A 16,536-nucleotide genomic window follows, 5' to 3' on the forward strand; every position below is an offset into this window, starting at 1 on the left:
TTTAAAATAAAGTTACATGTATATTTAAATTTATTTACATTTATTAAAATATTTTTATCATAAAAATGTATTTAAAAAAAATATATTTAACTTTTCATTAAATGCATATATGTTAATAAGTTGAAATATATTATTTTAATTTAGCATTATTTGCTATGATGTTATTTTTTAATTCCCTGCCTCCGTTATTTTCTATGAGAAGGAGCTACAACATCTGTGGTTAGTCATGTGTGGTGCTGGACATACTGCTGCTCCTTTTTTTTAGCTGTAGTAACTTTACACAGCTAAGTTTAGCTCCACCCCCTGCTTCAGGGGGTGGAGACATGAAAGTCTACACTTTAAAGTAACTTTACACTCATATGTGGTGAATAGCCAAAAGTAATAACGTTACTCAAAAGTGTAAGAGTAAACTTATATGTGTTGATTTGATCATGTGTAAGTTTATCTTAGTGAGTAGACCCCACTGTCTGTACTTCTAGAACCAGTTTGGGTCGGTTCTTCTTTCATCTGGCCTCTCTAGGCTGTTCTCGAGACGCAAGTGATACTTTTCACAGTACGGTAGCCTCCAGCCTGGATTACCCACCAAAGAGGCACAAAGAGGTGTGCATCTGGCTATCAAAAGCCACACTGAACCGTGATCAGAAAAGGAACTGAAGGCTGGCCACACCTATATGATCCTTCTCTCTCTGAACTACAGAGACTGCAGTAGCACCCTTCACCCCCACCATCTAGCAAATGGCAGGCCATCCTAGAAAAAATACTTAATCGAAATTCTAAGAGGATCCCTGTCTCCTTTTTTCCCACTTCAGTGCCCAGGTCTCCTCCCTCCAGCTTCGGGAAATTTAAACAATATATTTTCTGGGAAAAATAACCTTGCCTCCATCTTGTTCATGTGAGCAGGCCTGGGACTTCCAAAAGTGATCCCACATACCTCCTTTAATCTGGTTCACTCATACATAGAATATATGTACCAAACAGTCCACACATGCACAAACACAACAGATGCTTGTGTTGTTAGACCTGGGATCTGGGTTAGCCCATATAGGCGGAACTTTACAAAAGTAGTCCAGTAGGTTTCCACTCCAGTGACACAGGTAAAAGGTCTGGTCACAACAGTATAGCCACAAAACAAGGTATGCTGCCACCACTGCTCTACCTGCTAAACCTATGAGAGGGCACCACTGATGCAGCCCTTCAGCCCGCAGGCAGGACCTTACCCATGTCAAGGGTTAGGCCTTAGTGCACACACTAGATTAACATGAGGCTAGAGAAAAAACACAATACCAGATTCTTGCAGTCTTGGGCTCAGTGCAGGGTAATACACCTGTATGCCATGCAAAGAACATTCCTGCTCCAACGCCATATCATTTGTAACTCCTACATTTGATTTCTAAAAAACTCTACCTCTTACCTATATAACCAAACAGTCAAATCTCTGCTTTTCCTATTTCTTTATTGTGCCTTTACATTCTTTAAATTAATGTACATAAGCTAAACCAACTGCATTATGAGTTACCTCCCCATCCCACTCTCCTGCATATTTCTTTTTGCCCCTAGCTCTCACTTCCAAAGTATTAACATTTTCCTTTACTGTTACAGATGACTAGAGTTCTTGTAATGCACCAGTCAAACTCAACATGCCTGCCAATAACGAAAGACCTAGACTCATAGGCAAAACCATGACCAGCTGTTGAAACTCCAGCTCTGTACAATCTACTCCTCCACTCTTAATGTGTATAATATATTATCTCCTTCCTCTCATATTGATATAGAAGGAATGATGTCACCATTCTAGCATGCCGACAGCATTCACAGAAGTGTGATGGGAGTGTCATATTGATATTAGAGCAAGTCTATTTTGCCCCCTGCATTCTTGGGTAAGAATCTTAAGGAGCATAAACCTCATTAAAATAAAGTATATTTAGGACATTGGTTACTGAGGCCAATGCCCCTCTTTTCAATCTACGGAGCTCACGTGGATACATCTTTTCTGCTTTCTTCTGAATGTTGTGATCTCCTGCATCTCATTTCTATTCTGAGGCATCACAGAGGAAACTTCTTGATGGAGCTTTATTTTACCTTCAGATTAATGTCTTCTTTCTTATGAAAAGTGATTAATTTTGTATGTGTCATCAACATCATGACATCTGCCATATCTTTGTCTTGGAGTAACCCTGGAAGTATATCCTGCACGTATTGCTCCAGATCCTTTATGGAAATCTCAATATGAATCCGATGAAGCACCTTGTTTCTCTGGAAACAGCTCTCTCTGCATGTTCTTGTTTGAAAAATAGATTCCACTATTGCTTCTCAAGCACTTAAAATTTGCTTAAATTAATTGCCTGGCTGTTAACCTAATGTCTGACACTTGTTTCGAGGGGTCCAATCCACCACTGCCATGATGTTATAAGTCATATCTGAAACTGTGTGATCCAGGGTGGAACTGAGGAAGGTCATTTTATTTTTTAATTCATGTATAAATATCTTCAAATCTGCTACTGCTGCATGAGTTTGGTTTCTGAGTCCTGCTTTTCCCTGGTATTCTTGGAGTCCTGCAGGAGCTTACCCCTGGATTTCTTCAGAGGTTTTGTGAAAAGCTGATCTTTTATTGTGGTGCTACCTGATGCTTTGTATTTGGATGGTGGATTGATTAAGTTTTTCGTATTATAACAACTAGAATTGGGGTGCACAAGGGTAAATCAACAGAAAAAGTTTTATTGCTAAACAAAATTAATTTGTTTGCATAACTATACATTTGCAAAACTTAAATAAAATCACAAATCACTAAACATCTTTGTCCATTTTTAAGTATTTCCTAATTATTACAGTACATTAGACAATGGGCCTGATTTAGAGTTTGTCGGAGGGGTTTCTCTGCCACAACGGTGATGGATAACTCATCTGCCGAAATATGAATCCCATTATATCCTATGGGATTTTTATTTCAGGGGACGGAACATCCATCACCGTTGTGATGGATTAACCCCTTCGCCAAACTCTAAATCAGGCCCTATGTGTTGTATTACATTCTATGTAGACATTACATCATTCACACAATTGAAAAAAAATGACATTTCAACATTCAGAAATTACAAAGAATATATATATATATATATAAAGATATATATATATATATATACACTCCTAAATCAACTAGTCAAAAATCACCACAACAAAAACTATACACTTTTCATGGTCATTTCTTGCCTATCCCAGCGTCAATTATATAATAACAGGTGGTATATACTTATATTTTGTGTCCATAATCCACCATGAGGTGGCTAGAGTCAGGCCTAGTAAAAGTCCATTGAATACTTCAGACCTGTGAGCTAAAATACTTAAATTAAAGTCATCTTGTGTTCGCTTCATGATAAAAAACAGGTTGATCCGTTTCTGCCTTTTCATCTCTCCAGACCTCTTCAGGACCAGCGGAAGTCAAATTACCATATCCTAAAAATCAAGAGTATCTCATCAAAACAAATGTTGATATGATATTGTTCTTTTTTAACAAGAGACAAAAGAACATGCATTGCCTATGTTAGTAGCTCACAGAGATATGCCAGTAACCACCTGAATGCAGACTTGTGTCACATGAAGTCCATGCTAACCCCAACCATTTAAGTACCATCTGAAAGTAACTATATACCCACTGTGCATTTATGTGCAACCATGTGCCACACCACTGTGCATTATCCTTCAAAGGGATCTGGACTCTCAAAACATTACTCAAAAAATATGTACATATTTGGGATCAGCAAGAAATAACAAAGAAATGTGTTTAATTTCCGATGTGATCATTTTTGATGTGGTGGTTTAGGAGTATATATATATATATATATATATATATATATATAGATCCTCTAAATATCTCTCCCTCGCTCTCTCTCTATATATGTATATATATGTATATATATATATATATATATATATATATTTTCTCTTTATTTTGTATATGTATTTGTTATATATATATATATATATATATATATATATATATATATATATATGTGTGTGTGTTTGTAATCCATCAAACGGTCCACCTATATGTGTGTGTGTATATATATATATATATATATATATATATATATATATATATATATATATATATATATTAAACCAAGGCCCTTTCAGGGTTAGAGTGATGCATAAATTATGCAAAAAACAAAGGAGAACTCTGGGAAGTTCCCAATTTTAGGTGGAGAGCTGCTCTAGTAAGGAGCACCCTGCAACACCAGCGACACTCTAAATTTGCTCACCTCCAATGTCTGCTTATCTAGCAAAGTTTTTAAGCATAGGATTAGCACAGTGTTATCCTCACCGAGCTAGATAGTGACAAAGGGGGTCATTCTGACCCTGGCGGTCACCGACCGTCAGGGCCAACGACCGCGGAAGCACCGCCAACAGGCTGGCGGTGCTTCCATGGGCATTCTGACCGCGGCGGTACAGCCGCGGTCAGAAACGGGAAACCGGCGGTGTCCCGCCGGTTTCCCGCTGCCCCAGGGAATCCTCCACGGCGGCGCTGCTTGCAGCGCCGCCATGGGGATTCCGACCCCCTTACCGCCATCCTGTTCCTGGTGGTTTTCACCGCCGGGAACAGGATGGCGGTAACGGGTGTCGTGGGCCCCCTGGGGGCCCCTGCAGTGCCCATGCCAATGGCATGGGCATTGCAGGGGCCCCCTAACAGGGCCCCACATTGATTTTCAGTGTCTGCCAAGCAGACACTGAAAATCGCAACGGGTGCCACTGCACCCGTTGCACGCCTTCAACTCCGCCGGCTCCATTCGGAGCCGGCTTCCTCGTTGAAGGCGCTTTCCCACTGGGCCGGCGGGCGGCCTTCTGGCGGTCGCCCGCCAGCCCAGCGGGAAAGCCAGAATGGCCGCCGCGGTCATTCGGCGGCTCCCGCCGGGCGTGCGGTTACCGCCGCCGGCGGGAGTCAGAATGACCCCCAAAGTCTTTTGCCATTTGTACAGCAAAATCTTTAAGCATAGGATTGACATAGGGGGTCATTACAACATTGGCGGTAAAAGGCGCTTACCGCCGTGCAGAAGACCGCCAATACACCGCGGCGGCGGCGGGAGCCCGCCACAGCTATTATGACACACATCACGGAATCTGCCGAAATTCAGACACCCACACAATACCGCCACACCAAAGGTCAGCGATAAACATGCGGAAACAAATCCTCCACGCAAACAGAAACACGCCCATGCCATTACGACCCACGAATCCACGCGGCGGTCTTTCAACCGCGGTATTCCATTGGCGGTACACACTGCCGCGCTCAAAATACACACACACATACAAAACACTGCCACATTGGACAAATCCAAATACACACACCTGATACACATACAAACACCACTCCTACACATCCAACACAATATAAAACACACACCCACATCACCCACAAACCCCTACGACCCGAAATTAGAGAGAAGGCCATAGAGAGACAGCACAGAATAGAGAACCCCATCACACAGAGGCACACTACACCATCACCCACACAACATCCACGCACAAAACACCACATACCACTACACTCACCACACTCATCACCACATACACCACCACACACCTCACACACACCACCCCATGTCACGCGAAAGACACCCCCGCTTCTCCGAGGAGGAGCTCAGGGTCATGGTGGAGGAAATCCTACGGGTAGAGCCACAGCTATTTGGCTCACAGGTACAGCACACATCCATAGCCAGGAAGATGGAGCTATGGCAAAGAATAGTGGACAGGGTCAACGCTGTGGGACAGCACCCAAGAAATAGGGAGGACATCAGGAAGAGGTGGAACGACCTACGGGGGAAGGTGCGTTCCACGGTATCCAGGCACAACATCGCGGTACAGCGGTCTGGCGGCGGACCCCCACCTCCTCCCCCACAACTAACAACATGGGAGGAGCAAGTCTTGTCCATCTTGCATCCTGAGGGCCTCAGGAGGAGTCGTTGGAGGAACGGACACTGGTAAGTCAAATCTTCACTATCATATCCCCCACCCTACCTGCATGCTATCACACACCCCCACCCTCACACCCTCCGCTATCTCCCTAACTCCTCACTAATGTACCCATAACAACAACCACCCATCCCAACCCCAAGACCTGCATGACACAACTAAGCATGGATACCCATCACTAAAGCATGCCCACTGCACATACCTAGAACACCCCCCAACCATCAGCACACAAGCCCCCACACAGGAATGCCTGCATTGGGGTACATGCACACCCAACCATTGCACACCATGAAACACACACATGCAATAATCATGTACTTATATCCCCGCAGGAACCCGAAGGAACGTCACCACACTAGAGGGTCCAGACAACACCACTCCACCCCCAGAAGAGGCCCACAGTGACGACAGCAGCTCTGCCCTACTGGATCTTGATGACCAGCCCGGACCATCGTGGGCCTCAGGACAGTCGGTTCCCCTTGCCCAGCCACAACCCAACACCGAGCTGCCACCCTCTGGTAACACCAGCACAGCACCCACCCAGCGGACCCATACCTCCGTCCCCAGGACAGGTCAATCAGCGGTGTGTCCACCACTACAGGGCACCCAGGGTAACCCACCACCCCAACAACAACAGGGACCTGGGGGCAGTGGTAGTGGGCACACGGTCCAGGGGACGGAGGCACGGGAACATAGGGGAACTGGGAGGGCTGCTGTGCGACAGAGGGGAGGACAGGCCAAGGGAACCAACTCTCAACGAGGCCCTCTCCTCCATCATGGGAGCATACCACCACTCCCAGGAGACGATGGCAACGGTCCTGGACAAGTTGCAGAAGACCCTGCGTCTGCAGGAGGAGCAGTATTTGGGGTTCAGGGAGGAGCTCAGGACCATAGGCTCCGCCCTGGGCACCATCGTAGGTGGTGCTGACGGACATTCAAAAGACCTTGAGGGACACCGTAGCACTCCAAGGGGCCCCTGACAGTAGCCAGGACGATGAAATGCCCACCACCTCCGCCGGCACTAGTGGACAGGACGCCCCGCCACAGGACCACCACACCAGCACCCCACCCCCTGCAGACGGACAACCACCACAAAAGCGGTCCCTGAGATCCAGGAACAGGACAGAGCAAGATGGCAAGACCCCCGCCAGGAAATAAGACTACCCTGATTGTCCCGCCACTGTCCCACTTTGTTACCCTGTCCAATTCAGAACTGCCCTAGCTCCACTTCCAATGGCCAGATGTGCAATGTACCTGTGAGACTAATAGACTGGACTCTGCCATGGACATTCCTCCACCATCACCCATCCCCATTTCACAACCCCCCTTCATGTTTATGCACTTAAATAAACACCCTTGAAACACTAATAAAACTGGAGTCAGTCTATGATTTTGTACTTTGTATTGTCAATTACAGTGTCAAAAAGGGTTACCCATTGGAAGGCCAACATACCAATGTCACACATCACAAGCCCTTCAAGGGTGCAAGCTGTTGACACGTAGGTTATCACATTTGTGAAACTGAAATGGAAGGGGACAACTCAGTTAACAAATAGTGAGTGAAATGTAGGTACAGGATAGAGGTAGACGTGTGAAAGTTAATGTAATGTGAAACCTGAAAATGTTCTCACCTGTGTTTCACTGGAAATATTGCTGTATGACTGACTCCCTGTTGTCGTTTTCTCCTTCCTCAGAATCATCCTCATCACTGTCCACAGGCTCCACAAGCTCTACCGCTGCTACAACACCGTCATCTGGATCATCCTCCTGCAGAAAAGGCACCTGGTATCGCAATGCCAAATTATGGAGCATGGAGCAGGCGATGATGATGTCGCACACCTTCTACGGTGAGTAGAATAGGGACCCACCTGTCATATGGAGGCACCTGAACCTGGCCTTAAGGAGGCCAAAGGTGCGTTCGATCACCCTCCTAGTCTGCCCATGGGCCTCATTGTAGCGTTCCTCTGCCCTGGTCCTGGGATTCCTCACTGGGGTCAATAGCCAGGAAAGGTTGGGGTAACCAGAGTCCCCTAATAGCCACACACGGTTCCTCTGGAGTTGACCCATCATATCAGGGATGCTGCTATTCCGCAGGATGTAGGCGTCATGCACTGAGCCAGGGAACATAGCATTTACCTGCGAGATGTACTGGTCTGCCAAACAGAGCATCTGGACATTCATCGAATGATAACTCTTCCTGTTCCTGTACACCTGTTCACTCCTGCGGGGGGGGGGTACCAGAGGTACATGGGTCCCATCAATGGCACCTATGACGTTGGGGATATGTCCAAGGGCATAGAAGTCACCTTTCACTGTAGGCAAATCCTCCACCTCAGGGAAAATGATGTATCTCCTTACGTGTTTCAGCAGGGCAGACAAAACTCTGGACAAAACGTTGGAAAAAACATAGGCTGGGACATCCCTGATGCCATGGCCACAGTAGTCTGAAATGACCCACTTGCAAGGAAATGGAGCACTGACAGCACCTGAACGTCAGGGGGGATTCCAGTCGGATGGCGGATTGGTGACATCAGGTCTGGCTCCAACTGGGTACATAGTTCCTGGATAGTGGTACGGTCAAACCGGTAGGTCATGATCAAATGTCTCTCTTCCATTGTCAACAGGTCCACCAGCGGTTGGTACACCGGCGGATTCCGCCATCTTCCCATATGTCCCAACTGACGGTGCCTAAGAAGGATAACAGCGAAGAAACAGTCACCATTCCTCCAGGTATGTACCCACAGTAATACACAAGACTACAACAGACAATTAACCCTTACGGGATATGTTTTGAGTGTAGGCCTCGGTATGTGTGACGCAGTAGTAAATAAGCCATGTGGGCCCCTGAAATGGCGGCTGCCTGACCTCTAAACTGGGACAATGGAATTGTGGGGTAACTTGGCTGGCGTTGGACACCGTCGAGGTAGGCGGTCGTAGACCGCGGCGCAATGCTGCATTGGTTAACATTGGACCCTATGGGTCCCAGGAGCCAATGAACAGGTGCGCCGGCGGTGATGATGCGCCCTGCCGCGGACGTCACCGCCGCGGACGTCACCGCCATTTTCTATCTGTTCAATCACTAGATACCTGACCTTCGACAGGAGAGGACCTAAACTGCCAGTGCTGCTGTGACCTCGGTCTGGAAGCGACGATGGCTGCTGCGTCTGGGGAAAGGGCCCCTGCCTTCACTGCACAGGAGTTGGAGAAACTTGTGGATGGGGTCCTCCCCCAGTACATGCTACTCTACGGTCCTCCAGACCAACAGGTCAGTACACAGGGAGCACGTTGGATGGGCTAGGCCTGGGTGGACAGGGCTGGGTGGAAGAGGGAAGGGGGCAGAGTTCTAAGAACAGAAATGCATGGGGATGAATGGGCCACATGGGCAGAGTTGGGAGGGGGCCACTCACATTGACGATGCAGTAGGTAATGACTGTTCCTCTTTCCTTGTGCATGTCATGTAGGTCAGCGCCCACCAGAAGAGGGACATTTGATGTGCCATCGCCAAGGAAGTCCGGACCCTGGGGGCCCACCAGAGACGAGGCACCCACTGCCGGAAGAGATGGGAGGACATTCGCCGCTGCAGCAAAAAGACGGCGGAGGCTCAGCTGGGGATGGCCTCCCAGCGTGGGAGGGGTGCCCGTCGCACCATGACCCCCCTGATGTTCCGGATCCTGGCGGTGGCCTACCCGGAGTTGGATGGGCGCTTAAGGACATCACAGCAGACACAAGGGGGTGAGGACAACCTCATTCTGTGGACTTTGCATGCAGTGGAGGTGTCTGGGTGGGGGAGGTGGGCTGTGGGTGTCCCTAGGCCAGGGCGAGTTAGATAGGCAAGGCCCCTCCGTAATGTAGGCCATGTGGGACTCTACCCCAGCTCAGACAGTGGCAAGTTGAGGTATAGTTGCCCCTTTGCCATCCATGTGCGCAGATTTCTAGCATTGCCAAGTAGGCCATATCCCAGATATTGCATGTGCAGAGGCCAGGAGCACGGCGTAATGCATGGGGCTGCTGCGTCTGCCTTGTCCGCCAACGGTAGCGGTATGCCATGCACTAAAACTCTCTTTCTTCTGTCACCCCCCCTTTTTCTGCTCTCCCTGTCCTTTTGTACATCAGCATCATCAGGCGGAGGTACAGTGGCACCGGAGCACGAGGGAGCTGCATCCCACATGGCCATGGAGGGCCACACCACAGACTCTGAATGCACCAGTGGGACGGAGGGCGAGGGGAGCTTCACGTCGGCCACCGGATCACCAACCAGCGACACGGACTCGTCCGCCGATGGGAGCTCCCCTGTGGTGGCGGCACCATCTGTGCGCCCCACTTCTACAGGTACAGCCGCCACCTCCCCTACCAGCACCGCCCTCCCAGCAGCCCCTCAGCGTTCGCCCCGTGCCCGCTCACCCAGGAGGGTGGGCATCACCTTAGCACCAGGCACCTCAGGCCCTGCCCCAGTCACCCCTGCTGCCCTCAGTGAGGAGGCCATTGACCTCCTCAGGTCACTCACTGTTGGGCAGTTTACCATTGTGAATGCCATCCAGGGTGTAGAACGAGAGTTGAAACACGGTAATGCATTCCTGGAAGGCATTCATTTTGGTCAGGCTGTCCTTCAGCGAACCCTGCAATCTCTGGCCTCAGCACTGACGGCAGCCATTGTCCCTGTGTCCAGCCTCGCCCCTCCAACTTCCTCCACCCAGACCCAATCTCCTGTACCCCAGCCCATCCCAAGCACACCTACAGACCAGCATGTACACAAGTCAACACCCAAAAGTAGCTCAAGCAAACATAGGCACCACACACACCACAGGCACTCACACAAGCATCACACCCATACAGACACAGCAACATCCACTGTTTCCACTGTGTCCCCCTCCTCCTTATCTCCATCCTCCCTCCCAGTCTCGTCTACACACACACCTGCATGCACCACATCTACAGGCACTAGGACTCGCACCAGGACACCCAGCACGACAAGCCGCTCACCTGCACTCACCACCTCCACTGCCATTTACACGTCCTCTGTGTCCTCTCCCAGTGTGTCTGTGACGCCCCATCCCAAAGTACCCAAACGCCGGCAATCACTCACCCAACATCCATCCACCTCACGACAGCCTCCAGTACCTGCACCCAAAACACCTAAAGTGACACCTCCTACAACCACCTCCTCTTCCTCCACTCCCAGACCCCCTCCAGCTACCCATCCCAGTGTCCGTCAGAAACTGTCCCTATGTCAAATTGACCTTTTTGCCCCCAATCCCCCCCTCCAATTCATCAGTCCCGTCGTAGCGCCTCAGCCAAAAAGCCTCCAGTACCAGTGGTGCGTGTTCCAGGTTTTTGGAGTGCACGGTCCACCAGGGCAGGCAGTAGGACCCGGAGCCAAGGCACTGTCAGCCCACCCCCTGTAAAGGCTCTGAAATTGGAGAGTGGACGACTGGACCGTGTCAAGACTCCTGGTGGGACAACAAGTGGAATGGGATCCAAGGCGATTGGTGAGTCAGCTGTAACTCCGAATAAGGTGGGGAAGGTCCTGAGGAAGTCTCCCCAACCTGTTGTGAGTGTCACGGCGGAGAAGTGCGCCATCATTTCCGGCGGTCCAGACACTACTGCCAGCACCGTTGTTACTGGTCCAGAGACCACCGCCAGAGTCACAGCCCAGGAGGGCTCAAGTATTGTTACTGGTCCAGAGACCACTGCCGGAGTCACAGCCCAGGAGGGCTCAAGTATCGTTACTGGTCAGGAGACCACCGCCGGAGTCACAGCCTAGGAGGGCTCAAGTATCGTTACTGGTCAGGAGACCACCGCCAGAGTCACAGCCCAGGAGGGCTCAAGTATCGTTACTGGTCCAGAGACCACCGCCAGAGTCACAGCCCAGGAGGGCCCAAGTATCGCTACTGGTCAGGAGACCACCGCCAGAGTCACAGCCCAGGAGGGCCCAAGTATCGTTACTGGTCAGGAGACCACCGCCGGAGTCACAGCCCAGGAGGGCTCAAGTATCGTTACTGGTCCAGAGACCACCGCCAGAGTCACAGCCCAGGAGGGCCCAAGTATCGTTACTGGTCAGGAGACCACCGCCGGAGTCACAGCCCAGGAGGGCTCAAGTATCGTTACTGGTCCAGAGACCACCGCCAGAGTCACAGCCCAGGAGGGCCCAAGTATTGTTACTGGTCAGGAGGGCTCAAGTATCGTTACTGGTCCAGAGACCACCGCCAGAGTCACAGCTCAGGAGGGACCAGGATCCCACAGCCCCGCTGGCCAATGATGGAACGTCAAGCCACACACCAATGTCCAGTGTGGAGTTCGTCATGCCACACACCAATGTCCAGTGTGGAGTTCGTCATGCCACACACCAATGTCTTTATCCGAACCGCCATGTCAGAGCACCGCTGAACAGTCCATAGATCGCCATGGCAGTGCACCGCTGAACAGGGCAAAGACGGCCATGGCAAAGCACCGCTGAACAGTCCATAGTCCGCCATGGCAAAGCACCGCTGAACAGGTCAAAGCCTGCCATGGTGAAGACCGCTGAACATGGCAAAGACCGCCATGGTGAAGACCGCTGAACAGGGCAAACACCGTGTGGGTATGAATAGGCCGCCACATCAGGCATCCTTCTCCCATGTGCAGCAGGGACAGTGACAGGACATGAACTTTCACGGGGAGACTCATCCAGTCTGGGCACCAGTCCCACCCAGTACCAGTAGAGAACTGCATCTACTTGTGAGCCTGTGGCTTTGCGCTCCCCAGGATGGCACAGTGGGCAAGCCACCCACTGTAGAGACTTGAGAGACTGTGGCTTTGCACTCCCCAGGATGGCACAGTGGGCAACCCACCCACTGTAGAGACTTGAGAGACTGTGGCTTTGCACTCCCCAGGATAGAACAGTGGGCAAGCCACCCACTGTTATCCACTTGAGAGACTGTGGCTTTGCACTCCCCAGGATGGCACAGTGGGCAACCCACCCACTGTAGAGACTTGAGAGACTGTGGCTTTACACTCCCCAGGATACATCAATGGGCATGGAGCCCCATCGTGGATCTGGCTTCGCATTCATCTGGCTGAGGTGCCCTCCCCTTCCCTTCCCCCTGAGGTGCCTGTAGTGTTTCTATCTGATGCCCCGGCAGTGTTCTCTCGGATTTTGGTCAGGTATCTATTGTGGGCCTCACCCATGCATTTTTGGACTGTTGGTGCACGGACATTGTTGTGTACATATCTGCACTACTGCTTGTATTGTATATTTAATTATGACAGATTTTGTGATATATATCAGTATATTTTTGTATGACATGTATATTGGCACATTACAATGTTTGACCGCAATTCGCTTTGTCTTTGCATTCTTCCGGGGGGATTGTGGGTTGTTCATGTGATATTTTTGACTGCATTGGTGTGTATGTTGTCTAATGCGAGGGTGGGGGTGTTTGGTGGGTGTCCCCCTAACTTTTGCCTCCCCCTTCCCCCGTGTCGTAGATGCAGTACTCACCGGTATCTTCTGCCCCTACGTCGCTGTTGGTCGTAGAGGAGCAGAAAGACAAGGGCAGGTAGGATTTGTAGTTCCGGCTCCATGGAGTCGTCGTTCCTCGTGGAGTGTGTAGAGGTGAGCGTTTTCCCATAGCAAAAGCTGTTTCCGCCGTGTTTTTATCCACGGAGAATCCGCCCCGGAAAAGGTGGCGGATTGGTGTGTTGTGATAATGTGGGCGGTACATTGTCTCCCGCCTGTCTGTTGGCGGTGACTGCCGCGCTGCTTGTCTGTACCGCCGTGGCGGGCGGTGTGTTAAAGTGGCTGTCTTTGTTGGCGGTTTCCGCCAGGGTCGTAATTCCCTTTTTTTGTCCGCCGGCCTGTTTGCGGTATTACCGCACATTTTACACCGTCCGCCAGGGTTGTAATGACCACCATAGTGTCATCCTCGCCGAGCTGTAAAATGACAAAAGCCATTTACCACTCCAGGCACAGTATTACAGCTTTGGACTGGTCAAATACTGTCCAAGCCAACCTGGAATGAGTAAAGCAACCCCTGACACGTGTTTCGATCTCATTAGAGCTCTTCAGAGAGGTATAGCTTTGTCCAGACACAAGGGAGCACCCAGTATAAGTCAAACCAAGGCCCTTTCAGGGTTAGAGTGACGCATAAATTATGCAAAAAACAAAGGAGAACTCTGGGAAGTTCCCAATTTTAGGTGGAGAGCTGCTTTAGTAAGGAGCACCCTGCAACACCAGCAACACTCTAAATTTCCTCACCTCCAATGTCTGCTTATCTAGCAAAGTTTTTAAGCATAGGATTAGCACAGTGCTATCCTCGCCGAGCTAGATAGTGACAAAGTCTTTTGCCATTTGTACAGCAAAATCTTTAAGCATAGGATTGACATAGTGTCATCCTCGCCGAGCTGTAAAATGTCAAAAGCCATTAACCACTCCAGGCACAGTATTACAGCTTTGGACTGGTCAAATACCGTCCAAGCCAACCTGGAATGAGTAAAGCAACCCCTGACACGTGTTTCGCTCTCATTAGAGCTCTTCAGAGAGGTATAGCTTTGTCCAGACACAAGGGAGCACTCAGTATAAGTCAAACCAAGGCCCTTTCAGGGTTAGAGTGACGCATAAATTATGCAAAAAACAAAGGAGAACTCTGGGAAGTTCCCAATTTTAGGTGGAGAGCTGCTCTAGTAAGGAGCACCCTGCAACACCAGCAACACTCTAAATTTGCTCACCTCCAATGTCTGCTTATCTAGCAAAGTTTTTAAGCATAGGTGTAATGGGTTCTTTATCCCGAAACAAATAAAGGGGATATTGGAATAATTAACAGGCGCAGAAGGTGAGGGTTTAGCCAATTTATTCTTGCTTTGGTTTTAAGGATGGAGCTTTTTTATCCCATGTTTCTTGTTCACAAGGATAACGCACTTGTAGTCCAACGAAATTAACAAAGTTTCCTTTTCCTTCTCTTTCAGGGTTTTGGTGATAGTCCATAAATGACCGGGTCCATCTTTGGGAAGGTCTCCGATCTTCCTCTACGTCAGTGGGCCAGGCTCTCAAAAAAAATAGAAGAAGGACAACAAAACAGGTAAGTGGGATATATATACTGTCAGTATATAGGGTTAGTAGGGTGGTGGGGGAATAGGTATGAGTGACGGGAAGTGAGGGTATAACTGTCCTTTAGTTTGTGGTTTTCCCTATAGGTGTTCTCAGACATTCCCTTCTTTGCAGAAATCCTCTGGCTGTCGGTTTCTTTGTGAGGTTAGATTTACTTTAGGGCTCTCTGTCATATAGTCTCCCCTTCCCTGCAGGACCTCCCTCTCTTTCCCTTATCCCCCCCTATTCCTAATAACCACCCTCTCGCGAACCCCCAGCTGTGGTACGAACGTACGTGAGGTGGCCACGCCCCTCCAGGGACGCGGCCGGCACTTTGGCAGTCTCCCGGCTTTTCTCTGACGGGGGCGGGAGGGCCCCGGTGCTTCTCTCTCTCCTGCGGATCTCCCGATCCTTCAACGGGCTCCTTCCTCTCCGTCCTCGGTGTCCGGGTTTCCTCTTCCTCGGGTCGCGCTTGCCGGGCGTCTTCCTCCGTTTCACACACTCCTTTTCCTTTTGGTCCGTCTTTTCTTTCGGTCGTCGTCCAGACGCCGAAGGCGTCTGACGTCATAGGCTTGCGTCCCTCTCGAGTGTGTCGGGCCCCATCAATGGCGGCCGTCACAATATTTTGAAGACCGGCGTCCGGAGACGTCCGGTTACACATCCCCTCCCTTGAATGGGGCTGTTCGAGACCCAAAGGTCCTGGGAACCGGGATAAATAGTCAGCCTGTCCCATAAGATCACCAGGGAGATGGCAAACCTGGAAGGAGAAAGGTTGAAGCTCCATAAACCATCTCAATATGCGACTGTTAGTATCTTTATATCTTGAGAGCCAGGTGAGGGGAGTGCGTTCCGTATATAATAGAAAGGATCTTCCTAGGCGGTAGTATTGGAGGCTTTCAATCGCCCACTTGATGGCGAGACATTCTCGTTCTATAATGGGATATTCTTGCTCCCTGGGAAAAAGTTTACGACTAATAAAGACCACGGGGTGACTAATATCTCTCTCATCTTTCTGAAAAAGTACGGCCCCCAGACCCACGTCTGAGGCATCCGTTTGGAGGTGAAATGGGATAGTGAAGTCAGGACATTTTAAAATCGGTTGGGTAGTGAGATATCTTTGTAGGGTATGGTAACTATGGGATTGTACTGGGTTTAAATTCGTGATATTTTTGGGTTGGCCTTTCCTCAGGAGATCGGTTAGGGGAGCGGCCACGGTGGAATAATGGGGTATAAATCTTCGATAATACCCTACCAAGCCTAAGAATGACCGGACCTCCTTTTTCGTTGTGGGTGTATCTATCCGTAGGATGGCTTCAACTTTATTCATTTGTGGTCTAAGTATACCTTTCCCTATATGATATCCTAGATAAGAGATCTCATTGAATGCCAACCGGCTTTTGGAGGCGTTGGCTGTTAATCCAGCCCCTCGTAACGCTGTAAAGATTTTGTTTAAATGTGCCAAGTGTTCTTCCCAAGTCTCGCTGTGAATAACGATATCATCCAGATACGCG

This window comes from Pleurodeles waltl, chromosome 6, assembly GCF_031143425.1.
Source record: "Pleurodeles waltl isolate 20211129_DDA chromosome 6, aPleWal1.hap1.20221129, whole genome shotgun sequence".
NCBI lineage: Eukaryota > Metazoa > Chordata > Amphibia > Caudata > Salamandridae > Pleurodeles > Pleurodeles waltl.